We start from the raw sequence: 23,163 nt of genomic DNA on the forward strand, positions 1-23,163 counted from the left end.
CATAAAATGAGAATAATGGGGATAGGGGAAAATATGTGTAACTGGGTTAAAAACTGGCTCAGTGATAGGAAACAAAGGGTGGTTATTAATGGTACGTACTCGGACTGGGTCTCAGTTCATAGTGGGGTACCACAGGGGTCAGTATTGGGCCCGCTTCTATTCAACATATTTATAAATGACCTTGTTGGGGGCATGCGGAGTAGAATTTCAATATTTGCAGATGATACTAAACTCTGCAGGGTAATCAATACAGAGGAGGATAATTTTATATTACAGGGAGATTTATGTAAATTGGAGGATTGGGCTGAGAAGTGGCAATTGAAGTTTAATGTAGATAAATGTAAGGTCATGCACTTGGGTAGAGGAAATAACATTTATGATTATGTACTTAATTGTAGAACACTGGGTAAAACAGACACAGAAAAAGACTTGGGTGTATGGGGGGATGGTAAACTTCACTTTAGTGGCCAGTGTCAGGCAGCTGCTGCCAGGGCTAATAAAATAATGGGATGTATTAAAAGAGGTAGAAGTGTTCATGAAAAAAATATAGTTCTACCTCTGTACAAGTCACTAGTGCGACCGCACTTATATACTGTGTACAATTCTGGTCACCGATATATAAGAAGGACATAGCTGAACTGGAGGGTGCAGAGAAGACCACCAAGATTATTAGAGGAATGGGGGGGCTGCAATACCAAGACAGGAAAAACGAAGGCTTAGGGGGGATCTAATCACAATGTATAAATATATGAGGGGACAGTACAGAGACCTTTCCAAAGATCTTTTTACACCTAGGCCTGCGACTGGAACACGGGGGCATCAGCTACGTCTTGAGGAAAGAAGGTTTAATCATAATCACAGACGAGGATTCTTTACTGTACGAGCAGTGAGACTATGGAACTCTCTGCCGCATGATGTTGTAATGAGTGATTCACTACTAACATTTAAGCAGAGCCTGGATGCCTTTCCTGAAAAATGTAATATTACCAGTTATGTATATTAGATTTTATGACAGGGTATTGATCCAGGGAACTAGTCTGATTGCCGGATGTGGACGAAGGAAGGACATTTTTTCCCCATTGGAACTTGTTTGCCACATTGGGTTTTTTTTGCCTCCCTCTGGATCAACATGTTAGGCTACGGGTTGAACTAGATGGACTTAGGGGCACTTTGCACACTGCGACATCACAGGTGCGATGTCGGTGGGGTCAAATTGAAAATGACGCACTTCCGGCATCGCATGCGACATCGCAGTGTGTAAAGGCTGGATGATACGATTAACGAGCGCAAAAGCGTCGTAATCGTATCATCGGTGCAGCGTCGGCGTAATCCATGATTACGCTGACGCGACGGTCCGATGTTGTTCCTCGCTCCTGCGGCAGCACACATCGCTGTGTGTGAAGTCGCAGGAGCGAGGAACGTCTCCTACCGGCCTCACTGCGGCTTCCGTAGGATATGCGGAAGGAAGGAGGTGGGCAGGATGTTTACATCCTGCTCATCTCCGCCCCTCCGCTCTGATTGGCCGCCTGCCGTGTGACGTTGCAGTGACGCCGCACGACCCGCCCCCTTAACAAGGAGGCGGGTCGCCGGCCACAGGGACGTCGCACGGCAGGTGAGTGTGTGTGTGAAGCTGGCGTAGCGATAACTTTCGCTACGCCAGCTATCACCACATATCGCTGCTGCGACGGGGGCGGGCACTATCGCACTCGGCATCGCAGCATCGGCCTGCGATGTCGTAGTGTGCAAAGCCCGCCTTAGAGTCTCCCTTCAACCTTAAAAACTATGATACTATGATACTATGATACTATGATACTATGAACTTTGATTTACTATCACTACTTTTAAATATATATTATGCTAAATGAACATTATATATATATATATATATATATATATATATATATATATATATATATATATATATATATATATATATATATACGTAATGCATAGATTCACTGTATATAAATAATTATGAATATCAAATACGAATCACCATATTTTATTAATTCAGAAATCCCCTTCTACCCAAACTGAAGACCAACCTAAGTTTTTCTTCCAGGATCCGATCTATTATAGTCATTTTCCAACCATTTGAATCTCTGAAATTATTTTGCAACTCCGCTAATTCATGAGACGAAATATCTTTTTCAGGAGAGTTCATCACCTGTTTCTGTCTGTCAGGGATTTTAAAAATAACTTGTCTAAGATCATCAGTATCAGATCGATTGTATGATTTCTAATTTACATGCAATTTCCTACGAATTTCATACATTTTGTCACAGGAATATTTGGATCTGGGAGACACTGTTGGTTTTTCACAGAATTTTTCCTTTTTTAGTTTCATAGAATTAATTTCTGTTTTAATTGAGTTTGATGATTTCTAACAAAATCAATATATTGGGTACTTTCGAATAGATTCCGTTTCTTTAAAGCGATAGCACGGGTTTTAGTATCAAAAATTTTATTACATTTCTTGACAAACAAATGTACCATTTCATTCGGTCTGACATTTGGAATGACCGTCCTATATAAACGTTCAAAAACTGACATAAATGAGAACGTACTTTCATTCTGTTCAATTTGTAATTCCTTCAACATCTCATAATTTGGATTAGATTAATTCCTTTCACAGAAGATGAGATTTCTCAGCCTTGTGATTTCGTCATCATTTGAACAATCAAATGTCTCATTGTCAGAAGACTTTTTTAATGCGAGCTGTCTGAAAAATGTTGGGGTATCCACATTTGGAATACCTGAGTCTTCTCACCATCGGTTAAATTTAATTTTTCAACAAAGCTTTCAAATATTTCTGAATTTTTACATACATGTATTTTGGGATTATACACAGCAATTAATTTGCATAAATCCAAAAGATTTTTCCGAAGTTTAATTCCTAATTTAGCCTGTTCTATTTTTAGAAACTGATCTCCGCCATTTCCACCTCTCTGCACATGTCCTTCACTAACAACTTTTTGCACGTCTCCTACTCTGGCTCCTCCCCCTTCTGGCTTCTCTATGCCATTTCCTGCTTCTTTTCTGGTGTCCTGAAGGTCACCTTCAATAGACAGCACATGTCTGTGGCCATCTTCATTAGCAACATTACAGTCAGAATTCACAATATCACTTACTGACATTTCAGGTTGTCCATTTCCACCATTTTTACATTTTTCTAACACTAACTTGTGAAATTCATAGACTAAATGACAGACTTTCTTGATTTTCTGTTTCTCTCTATTAAAAGACATTGCACATTCTACACGTGAATTCTCAAGTTCACATTCCCCATAAAGGCTTACCCAGAGCGTCTCTACATTAGAAATATCTGAATATGTGAACTGTATTTACTTTGTTTAGAATAAGAAGAGATAAAATCCATTTTCTTACCTGGAATTATAATCAGCACTTGTAGACCTTCTTATGGACTGACTTATTCTTTTTCCTCCCAAGACACGTCAAAGGATTATCATCTGTGGCTTTGTAAACTCTTTAAAGTTCATTTAAAAAAAGATTCATGCGACTTGACTTATCTGTATTTCCTAGGTCCCGCGTGATTTTTATAAATTGTCGATTCCTGACACTTTGCAAGAGGTGTTCATTACTTCTGTCCCCCGTTGTGCAAAGTGAAGGAATAAGTAAATAAAACACATAGCTGGCTCACCAAATCTTAAAAATATACTCTTAAATATATTTTTCTTCAAATACCTGATAAGTGCATGAAAGAAAGAACTTCAAAAAATGTAAAAATAAATGTATTTTATGTCTGAAAAAATGGTTGCCAAATTATAAAGTTGCAGTTCAAAAAATAATATTCTTCGTTAGCTTACGTAAAAGAGTACGTTCAATTAGTCCATACTAATCAATAGAAATATTCATCCATCTTTCCTTGGTTCCTGAATAGACGCAAGGATGATATGCTGTAGGCCTGACAGGCATGTCTTGCTTCGTGGAGGGCTGGATCCATTGAACAGGCTTTCAGTAGCCTGACATGTGCTTGTGTGTGCCAGCGCCACTCCCTCCGTGTCATATTTATACAACTGTCCAAACCCATATAGGGTTATTCTGTTGAGCACAGTTACACATGATGTAATCCTCTATCTGGAAAAATCCAAATAGAATATGTATACCATACTATGTCAGCATTTATTTATGTTCAATACAGATATCTTAATATTTATTCCTTATAAGAACTGTTATCAATAAGCTATGCCCTCCAATATAGACAGAATTGTGAACATTATAATATGTCCTATTATAAAATGTTTGATAACTAGATGTATTAATTTTAATGTTTTTACACCCTCCAAGCTGCATGGGCTCGGGTGAGGCCTCCGGAGGTAATGTCAGTACAGTAACCTCCTCACATGGGACGTCCCTCCAAGCTGCATGGGCTCGGGTGAGGCCTCCGGAGGTAATGTCAGTACAGTAACCTCCTCACATGGGACATCCCTCAAAGCTGCATGGGCTCAGGTGTGGCCTCGGGAGGTGATGTATTCAGCCCAATAATCCTCTGCTGGCCGGTTCCCCTTGTGCATGGAATGGATTTTAGACTCGGCTAAAGATACTTTGTCTGGATCATCATAGATGAGATTGAGTGCTGAGAAAAACCCGTCCACCAACAAAACAAAGTGACTCGAGGCTAAGAATAAGCCAATGCTTGTGGGCCTCCGCTCGAGAGCGAGACCACAATACCCACCCGCTGGGCCTTACTACCAGAGGAGGGGGGGATGTAAACGAAAGCATAAAGTACATACTTCTCTAAGGATAAAAGCTGGCTGATCTCCCCTGAAAATCTCTCCAGGAGGGGCAGTTTGGGTTCCGATGCTCCAGCAACCAGAAGCTGGTGTGGTGGAGTGAGCTTATTTTTTGTACCACCCCCTTTAAATACGCCACCTAGAGAGACAATGTATGCAATTTCCTCAATAACACAGCAACCGGGTCCATGCTGGAATATAAACTATGGCCAGCTATAATGTAACAATCACTATGGGATTGCGGGGAACCATGGCTTCTAATCCGTCCCTGTAGCCAGGGGAGTCCTATGCTATCTCTAATCTTAGGGATGTTCCTAATGGTAGAGAGGCCTGAGTCTCCTTCCTGGCCCTGCTCCTGACTAGAGATGAGCGAACCGGTCGTGGTTCGGCTCGAGTTCGGTGCGTCGAACGGAGGTCCCGTTCGAGTTCGAGTTCGACGAACCGAACTCGAACCGCATAGGAAACAATGGCAGGCATTCACAAACACATAAAAACACCTAGAAAACACCCTCGAAGGTGTCCAAAAGGTGACAAACAACTCACAACACAACACAAACACATGGGAAAGTGACAAGGACATATACTCATGCGAAAACAAAAGAGCTGGACAAGGAAAAAGAGGAGGAGACACAGATATAGGCATGGCACGCCCTTCTAAAATCATGTAAAACACCGCAAGATGACTCCAAGCGGAGTCTCCCTTTTTTCCAAAAATTGGGGCCCACACACACCCACCCCTTCAGTGGCAGCACTTGTGCCCCAGTTGTACACTTCACAGCTAGATTTTGCATCAAGCACATTCAAAAATACCCCATCCTTAACCGTCCCCAGGATGACACCGGGGTAGGTAGCAAAGTCTTTCCTGATCCCAGCTCTGTTCATCTTGGCTACTTTTAAAAACACAGCAAGCAAGGGTTACTCCAAGCGGAGTCTCCCTTTTTTCCAAAACTTGGGCCCCACACACACCCACCCCTTCAGTGGCAGCAGTTGTGCCCCAGTTGTACACTTCACAGCTAGATTTGCATCAAGCACATTCAAAAATACGCCATACTTAACCATCCCCAGGATGACACCGGGGTAGGTAGCAAAGTCTTTGCTGAACCATGACTTGTTCATCTTGGCTCCTTTTAAAAAACACTGTAAGCAAGGGTTACTCCAAGCGGAGTCTCCCTTTTTTCCAAAAATTGGGCCCCACACACACCCACCCCTTCAGTGGCAACAGTTGTGCCCCAGTTGTACACTTCACAGCTAGATTTGCATCAAGCACATTCAAAAATACGCCATTCTTAACCGTCCCCAGGATGACACCGGGGTAGGTAGATAAAGTCTTTGCTGAACCATGACTTGTTCATCTTGGCTCCTTTTAAAAAACACAGCAAGCAAGGGTTACTCCAAGCGGACTCTCCCTTTTTTTAAAAAAATTGGGCCATACAGACACCTACCCCATCAGTGGCAGCACTTGTGCCCTAGTTGCAAACAGGATGTTTTGATTTGCATCAAGCACATTCCAAATCTACAAGCATTTACTCTCCCCAGGATGACACAGGGGTAGTAAATTCCTTCTGGATCCATGACTTGTCACTGGACAGACGCGTGCGCTTATCTGTCAGCACACACCCAGCAGCACTGAAGACACGTTCAGAGACAACGCTGGCAGCTGGACACGACAAGATCTCCAAGGCGTAAGTGGAGAGCTCTGGCCATTTTTCAAGATTTGAAGCCCAACATGAGCAAGGCTCCATTTGCAAAGTCATGGCATCGATGTTCATTTGGAGATACTCCTGTATCATCCTCTCCAGCCGTTGACTATGTGTCAGACTTGTTGTCTCTGGTGGCCTTGCAAAGGATGGTCTAAAAAAATTATGAAAGATTCCATAAAATTGGTGTTACCAGCACCAGATACGGTGCTACTGGTACGGGTAGACTGTTGAAGATGATGAGACCGTCCCATGTTTGTCAAGTTACAACTGGGAGATTCACTCCCTGCACCTGCACGGTTGTTTGGTGGAAAAGCCGAGCTAAGATCGAGTAACAGCTTCTGCTGATACTCCTGCATACGTGCGTCCCTTTCTATGGCTGGAATTATGTCACAAAATTTGGACTTGTACCGGGGATGTAATAGTGTGGCAATCCAGTAGTCATCATCACTTCTAATTTTGACAATACGAGGGTCATGTTGGAGGTAGTGCAGCAAGAAGGCACTCATGTGTCTTGCGCAGCCATGCGGACCAAGTCCACGCTGTGTTTGTGGCATAGAGGTGCTAACTGTTCCTTCTTCCTCTGACATCTCCCCCCAACCTCTTTCAACTGAAATTTGACCAAGGTCTCCCTCATCCGCTGAGTCTTCCATGTCCATAGACAGTTCGTCCTCCATTTCTTCATGTTCTCCTGCACCTTCCTCAACATTTCGCCTGCTACCATGCGCCCTTGTTGATCCCTGTCCCCCATGGTCCCATGACTGCCGCGTTGGTGATGATGAACGTCTGGACCTTGGTGATGTTGTTGTGTCTTGCGCATATGAATCCTCCTGTAGTTCCTCCCCTTCCTGTTGTCCCACCCCCTGACTCCGAATAGTGTTGAGCGTGTGCTCCAGCATGTAAATGACTGGAATTGTCATGCTGATAATGGCATTGTCAGCGCTAAACATATTCGTCGCCATGTCGAAACTGTGCAGAAGGGTGCATAGGTTCTTGATCTGAGACCACCTCTGCATCTCGTTGGCCCAGGCTATACGTCATGACGTATTGCAACAGGGCTCGGCGGTGCTGCCACAGTCGCTGTAACATGTGGAGAGTCGAATTCCAGCGTGTCGCCACATCGCATTTCAGGCGATGAACCGGCAGGCCGAAAGACTTCTGGAGTGATGCAAGTCGGTCAGCTGCGGCGGTTGAACGGCGGAAGTGAGCAGACAGTTTTCGTGCCCTGGTCAGAAGGCCATCTAGGACGGGATAGTGTGTTAAAAATTGCTGGACAACAAGGTTCAACACGTGAGCCATACAAGGCACGTGTGTCACCTTGCCCAGGTGAAGGGCCGCACCCAGGTTTGCAGCATTGTCGCACACGGCCTTACCAGGCTGCAGGTTGAGTGGAGACAACCATTTACCAAACTCAGTCTCCAGAGCTGCCCACAACTCAGCCGCTGTGTGACTCTTATTCCCAAGACATGTCAAGCTAAAGACCGCCTGATGCCGTTGCGCTCTGCTGCCAGCATAGTAATGAGGGGTGCGTGATTCCTTCTGCGCAGTGAGAACGCTGGTGGCCTGACCAGGCAGGCTTGGGGCGGAGGTGGAGGACCCAGATGAGGTGGAGGAGGCAGAAGCAGTGGCGGAACTTGGACAGACAGAGGATTGACACACAAGTCGTGGGGACGGCAAGACTTGTGCAGCAGACCCTTCACCATCTATCACCATAGTTACCTAGTGTCCAGTCAGCGACATGTAACGTCCCTGTCCATGCTTACTGGTCCAAGTATCGGTGGTGAAATGCACCTGTTGACACACAGAGTTTCTCAAGGAAGCGGTGATGTTGTGTGCGACATGCTGGTGTAGCGCGGGCACACCTTTCTTAGAGAAGTAGTGGCGACTGGGCATCTGGTACTGGGGCACAGCGACAGACATAAGGTCTCTAAAATCCTGTGTGTCCACCAGGCGGAAAGGCAGCATTTCGGTAGCCAAGAGCTTACAGAGGGATAAAGTCAAGCTCTTAGCTTTGTCATGGGTCGCAGGAAATGGCCTTTTATTTGTCCACATCTGAGGGACAGAGATCTGGCTGCTGTGTGTAGACGGTGGTGAGTAGGGTGTCCCTGGAAAAATGCAGCTTTGTGAGGAAAGTGCTGGCATAGACATGATGTTGCCTTCATCCAACGTTGGTGCTATCGATGTCTGAGAGAGCTGTACACACTCACTTGTTTCCCCTTCCAAACCAACTGAAGACCTACCAAGCAAACTGCCTGTTGCGGTTACAGTGGTGGAAGTTGTGCGTGGAAAACCAGGTGTGACAGCTGACCCCACAGTCCTAGAAGATAAAGAGCGCACGGATGCACTGGAAGGGGCAGGCGGTGGATGGTCCGCTCCGCTAGGCCGCATTGCAGCACGGTGAGCTTCCCACCGGGACATATGATATTTATTCATGTGACGATTCATGGAAGAAGTTGTCAAACTGCTGAGGTTTTGCCCTCTACTAACAGAATCATGACAAATTTTACAGATAACATAATTTGGGCGATCTTTTGCTATGTCAAAAAAGGACCAGGCTAGGCAAGGCTTAGAGGGCATGCGACCTGTTGATCCACCCCGACTAGTGCTCAGAGGCAGAGTGGTGGCTGAGGATGCAGTTGTAGACGTGCTACCAGTACTCCGACTCTGTCCATGAAGGCGCAAGGTAACTTCGTCATCAGTTGCATCCTCCTCCACCGCCTCTGTTGACCTCCTCGAGTGCCTGACTGTGGGTTGACAGTAGGTGGGATCTAGAACTTCCTCATCAATTGTTGTGTTTGCACTCCCCTCACCCTCAGACCGAGCCTCTTCTTGCCCTGACCGAATATTTAAGTTGTCATCCCAATCTGGTATCTGCGTCTCATCATCATCAGTATGTTCCTCATTGTCTATAACAACAGGTGTTACAGTTGGTGAAAAAAGGGTCAACATTATGCTCAGAAACTTGGTCCTCACGGCCTGAATCAGAGTCACAAAGGTTCTGGGCATCACTGCAGACCATTTCCTGGTCTGTACTCACTGTAGCTTGGGAGCAGACCTCTGATTCCCAGGCTATAGTGTGACTGAGCAGCTCTGCAGACTCAGCCATCTGAGTTCCACCATACTGTGCAGGGCGGATGGAGACTTCAGAGCTGGGAGAAAGCAAGTTTGATTGGGATGACAACTCAGAGGACTGGTGTTTTTTGGATGCGGTAGTTGAGGTGGCGGAGAGGGCACTTGTTGGACCACTTGAGATCCATTCAAGCATTTTCCTTTTTTGGCCATCATCTACCTTTGTTCCAGTTGTCCGTGTCCGTAAAAAAGGGAGCACATCGGATTGTCCACGGTAAGTAGTAGACATCTTACTTTTGCTGGTAGATGGTCTATCTTCAGCAGATGATAATGGAGCTTTGCCACCTTCCCCACGGACAAACCCTTTTTTTTCCTTTTCCAACACGCCTCTTCCCCTTTCCACTAGCATCTGTCATTTTGCCACTCATTTTGACTGCGACAAGATTGTGCACTGAAAATGTGGTAGTAAAAATTGAGAGGTGGTGTAGATTGCAGCGGTGGTCTAGCTTGATTAACAGCAGAATAAACAACAATAACTATCCCTGACAATGCAACTACGGCCCTTAAACTGGCAGCACAGTTTGCTAGTATAATGGCTTAGTAACAATGAGTTTGAGTGTGCAATGCAGGCAGAGGTGCTGCAAATGTCTGTGCACTAGTGGGACTATACAGAAGTCCAACAGCCACGTTTAGGATGACACTAGGTACACTCAGTGTTTGCTAGTATAATGGCTTAGTTATAATGAGTTGGAGTGTGCAATGCAGGCAGACGTGCTGCAAATATCTTTGCACTTGTGGGACGATACAGAAGTCCAACAGCCACGTTTAGGATGCCACTAAGTTCACTCAGTGTTTGCTAGTATAATGGCTTAGTAACAATGAGTTTGAGCGTGCAAAGGGCAGGAGGGTACAGTGGCAGGGTTGTGGGTCTGGGTAGAGGAAAGGAAGCCTCGCTTTCTATTCACTCCTAATAGGGAAATGCAGCGAGGAAATCCCTGACCTTAGCTACACAGACGCTGTCATCTTGTGTAGCTGTTAAACTCTGTTTTCAGGACCTGTCACCTATGGCTCTCTGACCCTGCCGGTACGAGCCCTTAAAAGGACTGATAGAAAGTGCTATCCCTAAGCTGTCCAGCGCTGTGTATGGAGCGTACACAGCAGTATCGGAGATAGGAACTGTGCCAGTGATGTCTGACACCAAGGACGCAGAAGGCAGATAATGGCGTCCTGGAGGAAAATGTCCGGTTTTATAATGCAGGGACATGTGACATGGACATCCTATCACACATGCCGTTGCTTCTCTGGCTAAAAGTCCACTTAGCTGTGTGTGTGTCTGGGATTGGCTGACATGCTGGCCCGCCCCACTAGACGCGCGCGCTTAGGGAAGGAAGACAAGGGAAAAAAAAAAAATGGCGATCGCCATTATCCAAACAGCAGTGATCTGAAGGCGCTGTTCCCGCACACTATACACTGAAATTTCATAATAGTGTGAGTCACAGAGTGACTTACACTATTACAGCGGAAAGCCAGCTAGGAATTAGCTGGGTTTTTTGCTGCTAGAACCGTTCTCGAACGTATCTAGAACTATCAAGCTTTAGCAAAAAGCTCGAGTTCTAGTTCGATCTAGAACAACCCCCAAAATCACTCGAGCCTAGAACTGGAGAACCTCGAACCGCGAACCGCGCTCAACTCTACTCCTGACCACTACTAATCTGATTCCCCCTCTCTTTCCCCCCAGGGAGGGACGGGACATGAGTGTGATGAAAATCACAGATAAAGACAAACAAGGAAAAAGCAAAACTTCGTCACACAGCACACACAGGATAAGACAGTTAGATATGTAGGAGGAATGAAACAGCAGGAAGGAACTAACAACAGGGGTAACCTCCACAACCGCACCAAGCAAATAAGCACAATTTTCACCAGTTTGGGACACCAGACCTTGCAGACCAACATAGAACAAACAATAGTTGACATGGGTGGAAGGATTCAACCAGCATCAATCGGAGGGAAGCAGATGTGATGGGCCTTCCCACAACATGTGATCAAAGGAGCAAGCAGACTAGCAGAGATTAACTCTTGCTATCCAAGCTTATGAATCAGTACACAGCAGGTCGACACCTCCGTCTGCCTGTGTTCATCCCACACACCAGAGAAACCATCGGACAGAGTATTGGAGTATCAGAATCTGCAATGTGAATGGAGTCTGACATAGCCTTGACAGTTGGCAAAGTTCTGCAAACCTTTGTTACAATGTGCTCTGTGTCAACATATATGTCTGTATGTATGTGCTCAACGTCTGCATGTATGTTTGTATGTGGCGCCCCTGAGGCTTCAGTCGCCACAGAATATTGCATTTGTCTTAAGATGTAATGCTGATCCCGGGAAGAAGGAGGTTAACCTCTGGTTTTCACTTACACAATACACTTACATAAACACCTAGTTAGCCAGCCAGCACTTACATTACTCAGGAAGCCAGGCTGGAGAATTCCCGAGCAGGATGAGTCATCCCAAGGGTGGGGGCTGCCTGGGAAATGAGCGAACACCCTTAATTTCACTTTAGGCCCTATGCGCACTGGAAAATGGAATTTTCTCAAGAAAATTCCACAGGTATTCAAAGATTACCGCACCCGCGGTAAAAAACCGCGGCAAACCGCACCCGAAAACCGCATGCGGTTTGCTGCAGTTTTACCGCGGTATTGTTCGCGGTATTGCCGCGGTTTTGCCGCGTACGGGTTGGTATGTGCTTTATTGCATTCAATGCAATAAAGCACATTGAAGAAAAAAAAAAAAGTCATTTCATTCTGAGATAGAGAAATAGACAGAAGAATAGATAGAAGAATAGATAGATAGACAGACAGAGGGATAGCTAGATAGAGGGATAGATAGATAGATAGATAGAGGGATAGATAGATAGAGGGATAGATAGATAGATGGCTAGATAGATGGATAGAGGGATAGATAGATAGATAGATAGATAGAGGGATAGATAGATAGATGGCTAGATAGATGGATAGAGGGATAGATAGAGGGATAGATAGAGTCCCTGTGAGCACACTCTGCATTTCTCACGGTCGGCAGTGAGTTCACATTACCGGCCGTGGGAAATGAACTATGGTTACCTTTGCTGTCTCGCTGCGAGGCTGCATTCAGCAGTGTCTGTGTCAGTCGCGGCTGGATGCAAGCATCGCAGGACGCCGGAGCTGTGGATTACGTCGGAGCTTTGTTTCGGGAGGGGTTAATAAAAGGGTGAACGAGGCTTATTTGTGTTTTATTTAAAATAAAGGATTTTTCGGTGTGTGTGTTTTTCACTTTACTTACGGGTTGATCATGTCAGCTGTCACATAGACGCTGCCATGATCAAGCCTGGAGTTAATGGCGGTGATCCGCCGCCATTAACTCCTTACATTACCTTGATTGCCACTGCATCACGGCAACAAGAAGAGCCGGGGACACGCCGGTGCTGCCACATAATGGATGCGACAGTCCCGGGGCAGCTGCGGCTGATATTCTCGGCTGCGGGAGGTGGGAGGGAGGCAGGGGACATTAACCCTCTCTCTCCCCAGCCTGAGAATACCGGGCCGCCGCTGTGTGCTTACCTCGGCTGGAAGGTAAATATGCAGCGGAGCCCACGTTCTTTGTTTTCTATATTTCCGTTTGCTTTCTATGTGTGTTCTATATGTCTGTGTCTGTGTTCTATGTGTCTGTGTCTGTGATGTCTATCTGTGTCTGTGATGTGTGTGTTTACTCTCTGCACGGTTTCCTCTTCCTGTAATGACATCACTTCCCTGCAAAACCGCAGACAAGTGATGCACATTACCGGAGGTAAACCGCGAAATACCGCAGGGAATAACGCAGGAAAACGCAGTGAACCGCACAGAATTTGCTGCCTGCGTATTCCCTGCAGGATTTCACGATTACATTGGAGTCAATGGAGTGAAAACCCGCAGCGACGTGCGGAAATGAATTGACATGCAATTGTTTTTGCTGCGGGAATCCCACAGCAAAACATGCAGCTGTTAAAATCCGCCTAGTGCGCACAGGATTTTTTTTTCCCATAGGTTTTGCTGGTGATTCACTGCAGAGATGTTATGAACATTTTCTGCAGCGAAATATGCAGCAAATCCGCAGAAAATCCGCGGCAAAATCCGGTAAGTGCGCACAGGGCCTTAGAAGGGTTTTACGTCAGAGCGGTTTTGGCACCAGAAGAGAGCAGAGAGCCTTAGGAGAACAGCGTTTAACAGACTGGTCGGGAGACTGGTAGAATTAGTCCCAGGAACAGGGGCCATGATACTGCACTGAGTTTGCACAGGACGGACTGGGAGAAGCAGGATATCTCCCTTTTTATGTCCTTTTATACCTCTAGGGCAGGGGTGGGCAATTAATTTTCCCATGGGGCCGCATGAGAAATTGGGATTGGTTTAGAGGGCCGGACTAATATAATTACCTCAGTTCTACCCAATATACTACATCACTACACCCCCTCCATATACTACACCTGTAATAAACTACACCACTACACCCCTATATACTACACCTGTATTATACTACACCCCCCATATACACCTGTATTATACTACACTCCCTCCATATACCTGTAATACACTACACCCCCATATACACCTGTATTATACTACACCACTACATAATACACCTCCGATATACTACATCATTACACCCCTATATACTACACCTGTAATATACTACATCACTACACCCCATATACTACACCTGTAATATAGTACACCCCCATATAGTACACCTGTAATATACTACACCTCCATATAGCACACCTGTAATATACTACATCATTACACCCTATATACACCTGTAATATAGTACACCTCCATATAGCACACCTGTAATATACTACATCACTACACCCCTATATACACCTGTAATATACTACATCACTACACCCCATATACTACACTTGTAATATACTACACCTCCATATAGCACACCTGTAATATACTACACCTCCATATAGCACACCTGTAATATACTACATCACTACACCCCTATATACACCTGTAATATACTACATCACTACACCCCTATATACACCTGTAATATACACCTCCATATAGCACACCTGTAACATACTACACCTCCATATAGTACACCTGTAATATACTACACCTCCAGATAGCACACCTGTAATATACTACACCTCCATATAGTACACCTGTAATATACTACATCACTACACCCCCTATATAGCACACCTGTATTATACTACACCCCCATATGTCACACACCCTGCTCCCCATACAGCCTGCACCCCCATATCACACACACTACACCCCCATATGTCACACACCCTGCCCACATATTTCACCCTGCCTGTACCCCAACTTACCCCTCTCAAACATTCTGCACCCCTTCACATCCTTCTGTCAGTCTGCAGCCCTCATATGCCACTCACCCTGCAACTCCATCTTCCCACATATGCACTCACCCTGCAGCTCCATCTTCCCACATATGCACTCACCCTGCAGCTCCATCTTCCCTCATATGCACTCACCCTGCAGCTCCATCTTCCCACATATTCACTCACCCTGCAGCTCCATCTTCCCACATATTCACTCACCCTGCAGCTCCATCTTCCCACATATGCACTCACCCTGCAGCTCCATGTTCCCACATATGCCACTCACCCTGCAGCTCCATCTTCCCACATATGCACTCACCCTGCAACTCCATGTTCCCACATATGCACTCACCCTGCAGCTCCATCTTCCCACATATGCACTCACCCTGCAGCTCCATGTTCCCACATATGCACTCACCCTGCAGCTCCATCTTCCCACATATTCACTCACCCTGCAGCTCCATCTTCCCACATATGCACTCACCCTGCAGCTCCATGTTCCCACATATGCACTCACCCTGCAGCTCCATCTTCCCACATATGCACTCACCCTGCAACTCCATGTTCCCACATATGCCACTCACTCTGCAGCTCCATGTTCCCACATATGCACTCACCCTGCAGCTCCATCTTCCCACATATTCACTCACCCTGCAGCTCCATCTTCCCACATATGCACTCACCCTGCAGCTCCATCTTCCCACATATGCCACTCACCCTGCAGCTCCATGTTCCCACATATGCACTCACCCTGCAGCTCCATGTTCCCACATATGCCACTCACCCTGCAGCTCCATCTTCCCACATATGCACTCACCCTGCAGCTCCATCTTCCCACATATGCACTCACCCTGCAGCTCCATGTTCCCACATATGCACTCACCCTGCAGCTCCATCTTCCCACATATGCCACTCACCCTGCAGCTCCATGTTCCCACATATGCCACTCACCCTGCAGCTCCATGTTCCCACATATGCCACTCACCCTGCAGCTCCATCTTCCCACATATGCACTCACCCTGCAGCTCCATCTTCCCACATATGCACTCACCCTGCAGCTCCATCTTCCCACATATGCACTCACCCTGCAGCTCCATCTTCCCACATATGCACTCACCCTGCAGCTCCATGTTCCCACATATGCACTCACCCTGCAACTCCATGTTCCCACATATGCCACTCACCCTGCAGCTCCATGTTCCCACATATGCCACTCACCCTGCAGCTCCATGTTCCCACATATGCCACTCACCCTGCAGCTCCATGTTCCCACATATGCACTCACCCTGCAGCTCCATCTTCCCACATATGCCACTCACCCTGCAGCTCCATGTTCCCACATATGCACTCACCCTGCAGCTCCATGTTCCCACATATGCCACTCACCCTGCAGCTCCATGTTCCCACATATGCACTCACCCTGCAGCTCCATGTTCCCACATATGCACTCACCTTGCAGCTCCATGTTCCCACATATGCACTCACCCTGCAGCTCCATGTTCCCACATATGCACTCACCCTGCAGCTCCATGTTCCCACATATGCCACTCACCCTGCAGCTCCATGTTCCCACATATGCCACTCACCCTGCAGCTCCATGTTCCCACATATGCACTCACCCTGCAGCTCCATGTTCCCACATATGCACTCACCCTGCAGCTCCATCTTCCCACATGTGCACTCACCCTGCAGCTCCATGTTCCCACATATGCACTCACCCTGCAGCTCCATCTTCCCACATATGCACTCACCCTGCAGCTCCATGTTCCCACATATGCACTCACCCTGCAACTCCATGTTCCCACATATGCACTCACCCTGCAGCTCCATCTTCCCACATATGCCACTCACCCTGCAACTCCATCTTCCCACATATGCACTCACCCTGCAACTCCATGTTCCCACATATGCACTCACCCTGCAACTCCATCTTCCCACATATGCACTCACCCTGCAACTCCATGTTCCCACATATGCACTCACCCTGCAACTCCATCTTCCCACATATGCACTCACCCTGCAACTCCATGTTCCCACATATGCACTCACCCTGCAGCTCCATCTTCCCACATATGCACTCACCCTGCAACTCCATGTTCCCACATATGCACTCACCCTGCAGCTCCATCTTCCCACATATGCCACTCACCCTGCAACTCCATCTTCCCACATATGCACTCACCCTGCAGCTCCATGTTCCCACATATGCACTCACCCTGCAACTCCATGTTCCCACATATGCACTCACCCTGCAGCTCCATCTTCCCACATATGCACTCACCCTGCAACTCCATGTTCCCACATATGCACTCACCCTGCAGCTCCATCTTCCCACATATGCCACTCACCCTGCAACTCCATCTTCCCACATATGCACTCACCCTGCAACTCCATCTTCCCACATATGCACTCACCCTGCAACTCCATCTTCCCACATATGCCACTCACCCTGCAACTCCATCTTCCCACATATGCACTCACCCTGCAGCTCCATCTTCCCACATATGCACTCACCCTGCAACTCCATGTTCCCACATATGCACTCACCCTGCAACTCCATCTTCCCACATATGCCACTCACCCTGCAACTCCATCTTCCCTCATATGCCACTCACCCTGCAACTCCATCTTCCCACATATGCACTCACCCTGCAACTCCATATTCCCACATGTGCACTCACCCTGCAACTCCATCTTCCCACATGTGCACTCACCCTGCAACTCCATCTTCCCACATATGCACTCACCCTGCAACTCCATCTTCCCACATATGCACTCACCCTGCAGCTCCATCTTCCCACATATGCACTCACCCTGCAACTCCATGTTCCCACATATGCCACTCACCCTGCAACTCCATCTTCCCTCATATGCCACTCACCCTGCAGCTCCATCTTCCCACATATGCACTCACCCTGCAACTCCATCTTCCCACATATGCACTCACCCTGCAGCTCCATCTTCCCACATATGCACTCACCCTGCAGCTCCATGTTCCCACATATGCCACTCACCCTGCAGCTCCATGTTCCCTCATATGCACTCACCCTGCAACTCCATCTTCCCACATATGCACTCACCCTGCAGCTCCATGTTCCCTCATATGCCACTCACCCTGCAACTCCATCTTCCCACATATGCACTCACCCTGCAGCTCCATGTTCCCACATGTCACTCACCCTGCAGCTCCATGTTCCCACATATGCACTCACCCTGCAGCTCCATGTTCCCACATATGCACTCACCCTGCAACTCCATGTTCCCACATATGCACTCACCCTGCAGCTCCATCTTCCCACATATGCACTCACCCTGCAACTCCATGTTCCCACATATGCACTCACCCTGCAGCTCCATCTTCCCACATATGCCACTCACCCTGCAACTCCATCTTCCCACATATGCACTCACCCTGCAACTCCATCTTCCCACATATGCACTCACCCTGCAACTCCATCTTCCCACATATGCCACTCACCCTGCAACTCCATCTTCCCACATATGCCACTCACCCTGCAACTCCATCTTCCCACATATGCACTCACCCTGCAGCTCCATCTTCCCACATATGCACTCACCCTGCAACTCCATGTTCCCACATATGCACTCACCCTGCAACTCCATCTTCCCACATATGCCACTCACCCTGCAACTCCATCTTCCCTCATATGCCACTCACCCTGCAACTCCATCTTCCCACATATGCACTCACCCTGCAACTCCATATTCCCACATGTGCACTCACCCTGCAACTCCATCTTCCCACATATGCACTCACCCTGCAACTCCATCTTCCCACATATGCACTCACCCTGCAACTCCATCTTCCCACATATGCCACTCACCCTGCAACTCCATCTTCCCACATATGCACTCACCCTGCAGCTCCATCTTCCCACATATGCACTCACCCTGCAACTCCATCTTCCCACATATGCCACTCACCCTGCAACTCCATCTTCCCTCATATGCACTCACCCTGCAACTCCATCTTCCCTCATATGCCACTCACCCTGCAACTCCATCTTCCCTCATATGCCACTCACCCTGCAGCTCCATCTTCCCACATATGCACTCACCCTGCAGCTCCATCTTCCCACATATGCACTCACCCTGCAGCTCCATGTTCCCACATATGCACTCACCCTGCAGCTCCATCTTCCCACATATGCACTCACCCTGCAGCTCCATGTTCCCACATATGCCACTCACCCTGCAGCTCCATGTTCCCTCATATGCACTCACCCTGCAACTCCATCTTCCCACATATGCACTCACCCTGCAACTCCATCTTCCCACATATGCACTCACCCTGCAACTCCATCTTCCCTCATATGCACTCACCCTGCAGCTCCATGTTCCCTCATATGCCACTCACCCTGCAGCTCCATCTTCCCTCATATGCACTCACCCTGCAACTCCATCTTCCCACATATGCCACTCACCCTGCAACTCCATCTTCCCACATATGCACTCACCCTGCAGCTCCATCTTCCCACATATGCACTCACCCTGCAACTCCATCTTCCCACATATGCCACTCACCCTGCAGCTCCATCTTCCCACATATGCACTCACCCTGCAGCTCCATCTTCCCACATATGCACTCACCCTGCAGCTCCATCTTCCCACATATGCCACTCACCCTGCAGCTCCATCTTCCCACATATTCACTCACCCTGCAGCTCCATCTTCCCACATATGCACTCACCCTGCAGCTCCATCTTCCCACATATTCACTCACCCTGCAGCTCCATCTTCCCACATATGCCACTCACCCTGCAGCTCCATGTTCCCACATATGCACTCACCCTGCAACTCCATCTTCCCACATATGCCACTCACCCTGCAACTCCATCTTCCCACATATGCACTCACCCTGCAGCTCCATGTTCCCACATATGCACTCACCCTGCAGCTCCATCTTCCCTCATATGCACTCACCCTGCAACTCCATCTTCCCACATATGCCACTCACCCTGCAGCTCCATGTTCCCACATATGCACTCACCCTGCAGCTCCATGTTCCCACATATGCCACTCACCCTGCAGCTCCATGTTCCCTCATATGCACTCACCCTGCAACTCCATCTTCCCACATATGCACTCACCCTGCAACTCCATCTTCCCACATATGCACTCACCCTGCAACTCCATCTTCCCTCATATGCACTCACCCTGCAGCTCCATGTTCCCTCATATGCCACTCACCCTGCAGCTCCATCTTCCCTCATATGCACTCACCCTGCAACTCCATCTTCCCACATATGCCACTCACCCTGCAACTCCATCTTCCCACATATGCACTCACCCTGCAACTCCATCTTCCCACATATGCACTCACCCTGCAACTCCATCTTCCCTCATATGCACTCACCCTGCAGCTCCATGTTCCCTCATATGCCACTCACCCTGCAGCTCCATCTTCCCTCATATGCACTCACCCTGCAACTCCATCTTCCCACATATGCCACTCACCCTGCAGCTCCATCTTCCCACATATGCACTCACCCTGCAGCTCCATCTTCCCACATATGCACTCACCCTGCAGCTCCATCTTCCCACATATGCCACTCACCCTGCAGCTCCATCTTCCCACATATTCACTCACCCTGCAGCTCCATCTTCCCACATATGCACTCACCCTGCAGCTCCATCTTCCCACATATTCACTCACCCTGCAGCTCCATCTTCCCACATATGCACTCACCCTGCAGCTCCATGTTCCCACATATGCACTCACCCTGCAACTCCATCTTCCCACATATGCCACTCACCCTGCAACTCCATCTTCCCACATATGCACTCACCCTGCAGCTCCATCTTCCCACATATGCACTCACCCTGCAGCTCCATCTTCCCACATATGCACTCACCCTGCAACTCCATCTTCCCACATATGCACTCACCCTGCAGCTCCATCTTCCCACATATGCACTCACCCTGCAACTCCATCTTCCCACATATGCACTCACCCTGCAGCTCCATGTTCCCACATATGCACTCACCCTGCAGCTCCATGTTCCCACATATGCACTCACCCTGCAGCTCCATCTTCCCACATATGCACTCACCCTGCAACTCCATCTTCCCACATATGCCACTCACCCTGCAGCTCCATCTTCCCACATATGCACTCACCCTGCAGCTCCATCTTCCCTCATATGCACTCACCCTGCAGCTCCATCTTCCCACATATGCCACTCACCCTGCAGCTCCATGTTCCCACATATGCCACTCACCCTGCAGCTCCATGTTCCCACATATGCCACTCACCCTGCAGCTCCATGTTCCCACATATGCACTCACCCTGCAGCTCCATCTTCCCACATATGCACTCACCCTGCAGCTCCATGTTCCCTCATATGCACTCACCCTGCAGCCCCCCTCCCCCTCATGGCCCCTCTTTTCTTATTACCAGTCATCATGTGTCCATATCTCCTTCAGGATTCAGTATCTTGCTTTCTGCCCGGCCTCCTGTGTCTCCTCCCACACAGTCACATGGGCGTGACATCATCGCAGGTCCTACAATGCAGGATGAATTATTCCGTCTGCTGTGCTGCTTCTTCTCCTGCCCGGCGGGAACTTTTGAAATGACACACGCAGCGCAGTACTGACAACGTCAGAGCGCGCGTGTGTGTCACTGACAATTAGTGCCGGCAGGGAACAGAGGAAAGACTCCTGTGTTCCGCTGCCTGCACTGACTGTGCGGACCTGCACAGGATCTCTCCGTGCTCGGCATGCTGCAGCCCGGCTCCACTGCACCGGCTGAAGACGGGCGGGCCGGTCACAGAGAGCAGGCGGGCCGGATGTGGCCCGCGGGCCGCCCCTTGCCCAGGTCTGCTCTAGGGAGACACGGTATGGGGGCTGATGGACAGGTGGATGACTAGCTAGGTGGCTAGCAATTTCTATCCTGGGACATCCATGAAGGTCATCAGGTAGGGCCAGAACACCTCCCCCAGCGGGGACCTCTGGTCCATGGATGGCTGCGGGTTGAATTCCACATCCTCAGTAGACCCTCCGTCCACGGCCGATGCGAGCAAGTCCACCAAGATTTCACTTTTGTCTTCCTTGGGAAGGCTTAACACAGGAAGGATGAAGGCTTCCTGGTCATGGTGAGCTTTTATCATGTTGACATGGAAGACCTTTTTGCCTCTTCCTGGTCTGGTCAATGGTGACCACGTAGTTTACGTCATTGAGGCGCTGATGCACAAGGTATGGACCCTCCCAGACCGCCTGAAGCTTGTTCTGGGTCTTTGGGACTAAAAGGGGGCTTTACACGCTACGATATCGTTAATGTTTTATCGTCGGGGTCACGTTGTTAGTGACGCACATCCGGCGTCATTAACGATATCGCAGCGTGTGACACTGACCAGCGACCTTAAGCGACCTCAAAAATGGTGAAAATCGTTCACCATGGAGAGGTCGAGCCAAAACCAAAAATCGGTAATGGTTAATTATCGAAGTTGTTCCTCGTTCCTGCGGCAGCACACATCGCTGTGTATGACACCGCAGGAGCGAGGAACGTCTCCTTACCTGCCGCCGGCGCAATGCGGAAGGGAGGAGGTGGGCGGGATGTTATGTCCCACTCATCTCCGTCCCTCCGCTTTGATTGGCCGGCCACTTAGTGACGTCACAGTGACGTCGCTGTGCTGCCAAACATCCCTCCCCCTTGAGGGAGGGATTGTTCGGCAGTCACAGCGACGCTGCCGACCAGGTAAGTGCGTGTGATGCTGCCGTAGCGATAATGTTCGCTGCGGCAGTGATCACACAATATCGCACACACGAAGGGGGTGGGTGCTTACACGCTCGATATCGCTAGCAATTGCTAGCGATATCGTAGCGTGTAAAGCCCGCTTAAGACCTTCTGACCCACTTCGTACACCCGCTCACGAGTGTGTTGGTCGTACCACAGCTTCTCGCTGGCCTTGTCCTGCACCATATTCTCATGAACCAGCCGCGTCATTGACTGCATTTTGTCACAGAGTCGCATGACATACTCCACAACGGACACTTTTGGGGAGTTTTAGTTCCTCTTCCCAGGATTCCCTTACTAGACTAACAGGCCTCAGGACTCATCTGCCATACAGGAGGTCGAAGGGGGAGAACCTCGTTGAGGCCTATGGCACCTCTCTGTAAGCAAAGAGCAGATGTGGGAAGTACCAGTCCCTGTCCCGTTCATGTGACTCAACCAGCATCTTAAGCATCTGCTTAAGGGTACCAATAAATCACTCACACAGACAATTGGTCTGTGGGCGATAGGAGCTTG

The 23,163-nt window shown here is 48.3% G+C and overlaps 1 long non-coding RNA gene across 3 annotated transcripts in view; it reads right to left on the bottom strand.

Moving 5' to 3' along the window:
* Positions 1 to 21,384, bottom strand: part of LOC142269289 (uncharacterized) — a 67,176-nt gene extending 45,792 nt beyond the window's left edge. For all 3 annotated transcript variants that reach the window (XR_012734804.1, XR_012734805.1, XR_012734806.1), the window contains exons 1-2: positions 21,313 to 21,384; positions 3,388 to 4,098 (exon numbers count right to left, since the gene is read on the bottom strand). This is a non-coding gene — a long non-coding RNA (uncharacterized LOC142269289). The remainder of the gene's footprint in view (positions 1 to 3,387; positions 4,099 to 21,312) is intronic.
* Between the last annotated feature and the right edge of the window lie 1,779 nt (positions 21,385 to 23,163).

This window comes from Anomaloglossus baeobatrachus, unplaced genomic scaffold, assembly GCF_048569485.1.
Source record: "Anomaloglossus baeobatrachus isolate aAnoBae1 unplaced genomic scaffold, aAnoBae1.hap1 Scaffold_317, whole genome shotgun sequence".
Taxonomy (NCBI): Eukaryota; Metazoa; Chordata; class Amphibia; order Anura; family Aromobatidae; genus Anomaloglossus; species Anomaloglossus baeobatrachus.